This window comes from Triturus cristatus, chromosome 3_2 (genome assembly GCF_964204655.1).
Source record: "Triturus cristatus chromosome 3_2, aTriCri1.1, whole genome shotgun sequence".
Taxonomy (NCBI): Eukaryota; Metazoa; Chordata; class Amphibia; order Caudata; family Salamandridae; genus Triturus; species Triturus cristatus.
The window spans coordinates 82,082,040-82,088,523 of NC_140584.1; positions in this window are offsets into that span (position 1 = coordinate 82,082,040).

Sequence of the window (6,484 nt, forward strand, 5' to 3'; positions counted from 1 at the left end):
GCACACAAGCCGAAATGCAACCGGGGTGAGAGACAATTCCAGAGAATCCGGAAAGCAACGACTCAGGACATCCGCCACACAGTTGTCCACTCCCCGAATATGAACCGCTGTCAGAGACAACAGATGGCCTTCCGCCCAACAAAACAGGGGAACAACCACCGCATTCAAAGAGGCCGAACGACACCCGACTTGATGATTGAGATAAGCCACCGTCACCATATTGTCGGACCGAACCAACACGTTCCGACCGAGCAACAGACCCTGAAAACCCATCACAGCCCGGGACACAGCCGTCAGCTCTCGCCAGTTGGACGACCGGCGGCTCTCCAGGAGGGACCAACGACCCTGAAGGGATCGAGACCCCAAGGTCGCACCCCACCCCAAGGAGCTGGCATCCGTCGTCAAGACTAGAGAAGGGGAAGACTGCAGAGGCAGACCCAGCGAAAGATGGCCCCTCACCGACCACCACAGAAGAACTGGGAGGACCACAGGAGACACCGGAATAAGAACACCCAAATCGCAGGACAGGGGATTCCAGAGAGACAGGAGGTACACCCAAAGGGGACGCAGATGAAAACGCGCCCCGGCCACCGTAAAAACAGTCGCCGCCATCAGACCCATAAGACGCAATCAAAGGCGCACCGGAAAGGCACCCCCCACCCTGAAACGCCGAGCAAGGGACACCAATGTCACAACCCGAGGTTCGGGGAGGAACACCCGGTTCAGATCCGAACGGAAGCGGGCCCCAATGAAAACCATGTCCTGAGACGGCGTCAGCTGACACTTGGGGAAGTTGATCAGGAAACCATGGGCCCGCAACGCCGAACACACCACCTCCCGGGCCTCCAACAACAGGACCCGAGAGGGAGCATGGACCAACCAGTCGTCCAAGTACGGGTACACCATCACCCCTCGGAAATGAAGCCGCGCGACCAAAGGAGCCACCACCTTCGTAAAGACTATCGGCGCCGACCGAAGACCGAAGGGCAACACCATGAACTGATAATGACGCCCCAGAACACAAAACCGCAGAAACCGGCGGGACTGCAGATGGATCGGAACATGGTAATAAGCATTCTGAAGATCCAGGGTACACATGAAGTGACCCGGAAGCACCAAAGGAATCACGCTTTGCAAAGTCTCCATGCGAAAAGGAACCCTGGTCACCCACTTGTTCATCACCCTCAGGTCCAAAACCAAGCGGAAACCCCCCGTATGTTTGGGAACCAGAAAGTTCAGGGAATAAAAGCCCTCCCCCATCTCCAAAGTAGGAACCTCCTGAACGGCACCATTCCGAAGAAGATCCACAATCCCCTGAGAGAGATGAGCCCGCTTCCAACGGCATGAAGGCCAGGGAGTCGGCCGAACCCCAGAATCTGGAGGAGGAACCGAAAACTCCAGAGTATAACCCAGGCGAATGATCTCCAACACCCAGGCGTCGGAACAAGACTGAACCCAGGCCATCAGGAAGAAGCGCAGCCGCCCTCCAACCAACAACCCGGGAACCACCGCCAAAGAGTTAGGAACGCGGCTTGGCAAGCGGAGGGGACTTAGCCTTACGATCCCGACCCCGGCCAGAAGCCAACCTTCCCTGGCCTCTCACAAACTGTCTACGAGAGGCAGGACGAAAGAAAGACTTGGATTTAGAAGGGATAGGAGCAGAAGAGGAGACCTTAAACAAAGAAGAATGCTTCTTCTCCTTAAACAGTTTATGCAACTTGGCCTCCAATTCCCCCCCAAACAACATAGTACCCTGGAAAGGCAAACGCAAAGCGCACGCCTTCTGCGCAGAGTCAGTCTTGCAGTCTTTAAGGACAAGACTGCGACGAGCCGCTACACAAGCCCCGCCTGACAGTGCAGAAGCACGCACCACGTCAAAGGAGACATCGGACAGGAGCTCCACCTGACGCTCGATCTGCTCAAGTAAACCGGAACAGTCAGTGGCATTGTCCATCGATTGATAGAGCGTCTTCAGGTCAAACAGCAGAGACTGAGAAACATATGTCCCATAGACGCCAGCCCGCAAGGCCAGGTGGGAACCAGAATAAACCTTCCTGAGCGCAACATCCGCCTTCTTATCCACAGGATCCTTCAGCATGGCGTCCTCAGCCAGGGAAGTGCGCCCCACCAAACTAGCCCCAAAGGAGTCAATATGGATAGAATCAGGAAGGTCCGAAGCCATATCCTGCAGAGGATAAAGCCGAGCCATGAAACGCGGAATCAAAATGCGATCAGGATCAGCCCACTTACGCTTCAGAACATCTTTAATGAAGAGATGGACAGGAACATCAACCGTGGCAGCACTCTGAAATTGACGTAACAAAGGCCCCCTAGAGGTACTCGGAGCGTCCTCATCAGGGAACCCCATGTTCTCCTTAACATGCTTCAGAATACCCGGCAAAGCGTCCTTGTCCACATATTTGCCCTTTAAATCACCGTCCCCCAACGAAGCAGACTCATCGCCAGAAGAGTCGGAAGAAACCGGAGCAGGGCACTTGCGACGGGTCCCAACATCACCCATCTCAATCAAAGTCTCACGTATTAAGCGCTTAATACGCGCATCTCCACCACCATCACGGCGTCGAGACCTGGCAGGGGAAGGAGACCTGTAAGCAGCAGATGAAGAAGAAGAAGAGGAAGACCTCTCCCGATGATACCTCTTCCTCAAACGTTTCCCCATGGCAGCAGAATACAAGAAGCACAGCCAAAAACAAAGAAACCCCACAGCACAAAACCGCTATGCGGTACTCACCACACCAGCTTGCTTATAACGAGCAGCCCACAGCCGGGAATATCGAGGCACCTGACTTCCGTCCCGCCGTCAAAACCGGAAGTTAGGCAGGCCGAAAACCGGAAGGGGAAGGAAGCTGCAGCCAATCCGGGAGCAGCAAACCGGCCGCGCCCCCTAGCAAGCCCGGCAGGCCAGGAGGGGCGGCCATCGGGCCAGAGGAAAGCCAACGCGGTATCACCACCGCCACGCGGCAGAAACGTCCAAGGTGAAGCCCGCGCCACTCCCCCAAAGCCCTTATAAGTGTTTAGCCATGCAACAGTTGCATAACTAAATACTTATAAGGTCCCAAAAGCGAGACCTATTGGCTATGCCAAGCGGCCCTGCGGCTGCGAAAGTGAAAGTGGTCGCGATCAAACAACAAAGTGGCCCTGTGGCCGCGAAAGTGAAAGTAATCGCGGTCATGCGCGCGCGCCCGCACACATGCACTGTAGCTCTAGGCTGGCCTGGTAGCACTTTTTGGAGCCCTTTCAATAAGTCTCGCCAGACCAGCGCATGCGCTGGGTCAGGCGAGACCTTAAAATGGAGGGCAGCTATCAGATTTATACGAGAGAAGGTGGTCATTCTCAGATAATCTGTCACTGAGAAGCCGCAGAAAAGCTGAATGGAGGCTCTCTCTTACCTGCGGTGAATCCAGGATTCATGAGGTTCGATGCTAGGTTAGTCTTCAATCCCTCCGAATAGGTAAAATGAACACTAATAAACTGGCTTAGAATAATGCCTATATTAAAAGTAAGTTGCTATTGGTTACCATTCCCTGTTTTTCTTAATAATATACTTTATATTCAAAAACAACTACCTATAGCCTTTAAAATGTCGACGAGTCATCACTATGTGCCACTGACTTTATAGAGGGAAGGGGGGCTTGGGGGGGAAGGCGACCGTAGGGAGTCCCCACCCCCGGGCAGTTTGGGAGGGGGTGTGTGGGGGGGGGGGGGTTGCTGCCCTCGCGCGGCCTTTTTTGAATTTGGGCTCGTTAGTAGGATAAATGATGGAAAAATGTAGCCCAAATATAGCCCAAATATAGCCCAAATACAGCCCAGGTATAAATACCTTGGGCGCCTGCTCCCGGCCACCATTTTAGGTTTGGTGACCTGGTGGCCGGGAGCTAGGCTAGTGGCGTGTTTTTTGTGGTGTTTCTTGTCAGCAGTTCGAGGGTTATTGGTTTTGGTTCGCGATGGCTTCTCACGATTACCGAGTTCTCGAGGCTCTTAGGCTCTTGTCGGAGGCAGGCCGGATGGACCTGGTCGTCGGGGAGGTTGCGGGGCCGTCGCGTCCCCCGCGGCAGGCCTCGGCCGGAGTGGCGGCTGCAGTGGCCGCGTGTACTTCACCGAAGCGTTCCAGGCAGTTACCGGTGAGTGAGCGGGGACGCCCGCGTGTGAGAAGGGCGGTCCCCGCTCGTTATGGCCAGCCATGTCGGGTGAAGGTGCCGGGGGAGGCGGGTGTGGAAAATGCGGCGGGGCTCGGGGCAGGTTTAATTTGCTCAGCGGCGCGTTCCCTGTCATCCCCCGCGGTGGGGGTTAAGCGCGGGGGCGGGCGCGGCACGAAGAGACGTTCGTCGTCTGTGCCGGAGGTGGCTGTATGTAGAGCGAGGGAGGGGGGTGCGGTGTTGAGTGTGGGCGGGCCGGCGGTTTTGGCGCAGGATGCAGGGCACGAGCGTGGGACGTATCTTTCAGCCAGACCAGCTGGGTTTGGTTTGGGGGATAGTTCGTTTGTCGCCGGGAGTGCGGGGGGGCTGGATGTAGGCCTGGAACTTTCAAGGAAGCAGGTGCCAGATAGGAGGGGTTTGGTGAGGTATTCAGAGGCGGGTGTGTCCGACGAGAGGCTCAGGGGGCATGGCGAGGCAGCGCCTAGCAGCCCCTTATTGTTTTCTCCGGGTTTTTCGGTAGGGGGCGCAGTTTTCTCTGTGGGGCGAGCTCTATGGGAGAAGGGGAATGGGCGCAAGTAGAGGGGTGGTGTCCGGCGCAGGATTTAAGGATGCAGGGGGAGCAGGGGATATCGGAGTGGGGGAGTTCGGACCAGTTACTGGCCCAGGGAGGGGAGGGTTGGCGTTCAGCGGACGAGGAGTTTGTGGGGAGGGCTGGGGAAGGGGGAGTGGGAGAGGAAGGTTGGTTTGAGGAGACGGGGAGGCAGCTGGGGGGCGTTTTGAGGGTGAGGGTTTGGACATTTTTCCCTCCTGGGCTGAAGGTGTCCGGGGTTGTAGTGGGGAGGGTGCAGTGGGCTGGTCAGGCGCTCGGGGGCAGGACAGGGTGGAGGGTGTCAAGGAGAGGGTGGTTTATGGGGCGAGCGGTCGTGGCAGGATGAGGTCGGGTAGGTCGCTATCTATGGGGGAAGGGTTTGGCGAGGTTTCGGCATCCGCTTTGGGGCACGCTATGCTGGAGTGGAGCGGGGATGAGGAGGAGATGGTGTCGTCGCAGCTCGTGGGGGCAGGGCGAGCGGGTGTTTGTGGAGGTGCTAGATCAGGCGTGTCAAGTGGGCGCACGTGCAAGCGTGCAAAAGTTATTTTGGGGGGAGTTTGGGTTTTAATGGCAGCCTTTTTCGATTGATATGGAAGGGGAAGGGGGGTATGCTTTGGAGGGAGCTGATTCCATGTTTGAATAAAGCCATGGTGAGGGGACAATGCCCGGATGTTCTGTTAATACACTTGGGGGAGAATGATCTTTGTAGTGTGAAAGGGGTGGTATTGTTGCGCGCCATGAAAAGGGACTTGGCGTTGTTGAAGGAGCATTGGTCCGGTTGTCATGTTCTCTGGACAGAATTGGTCCCGCGGAGGGTGTGGAGAGGGGCTTTGAATCCTAGGGCAATTGACAGGTCCCGGAAGAAGGTGAATATGGAGATTTCCAGGTTTTGTCGAGATTTGGGCTTTGGGAGAGTGACACATAAAGATATCCGCTTTGAGTCGGTAGAATTTTTTCGGGGAGACGGGGTTCACTTGTCAAGGTTGGGCATGGATCTGTATTTGTTGGAGCTTAGGGAGGTTTTGTCGTGGTGTTTGAATGTACGGAAGCCGGCTCTTGGTGTTTAAAACCCTCTGTGGTTTGGGGGGGCAGAAAGAGAGGTGGGTGGTGGTTTCACCGCCCCTCTCTTTCTGGGTGGCGGGGGTTATGGTGAATTCTGGACAGTTTTACCGGAGGTTGGTGGAGTTATGTTGTTGAGTTGGGTTATCGACAGGGAAAGGTTAGGTTGGTAAGTTTAGTTCGGTTACACAGTTTGGGGGCCGTTAGCTGTAAAGGGGCAGGCAGGGGAGTTTGGTTAACAGAAGGTTTGGATTTAGAGATTGTTGGGGGGGGTTATACAGGAGTGTAATGTTTTATAATGTTTTATATTGTTGTAATGTTGTAATGTACGGGCGGGGGCGGGCTCGAAGGTATTTAGGGGAGGGGGCGGGGGGGCGGGGCTAGGCATGTTATATTTAGTGAGGTCTAGTTTTGGAAGGCGTTTCGGCCAAGGTTTTATATTGTAATGTGCACCTGTTTCCAATAAAGCGGCCTTTTACACACAATATCTTGGTCTGTGGCCTGCTTCCCCCCCCTCCACCCCTCCCTCCCAAGGGGGGCTTGGGGGGGGAAGGCGACCGTAGGGAGTCCCCACCCCCGGGCAGTTTGGGAGGGGGTGTGGGGGGGGGGTTTGCTGGCCTCGCGCGGCCTTTTTTGAATTTGGGCTCGTTAGTAGGATAAATGTAGCCCAAATATAGCC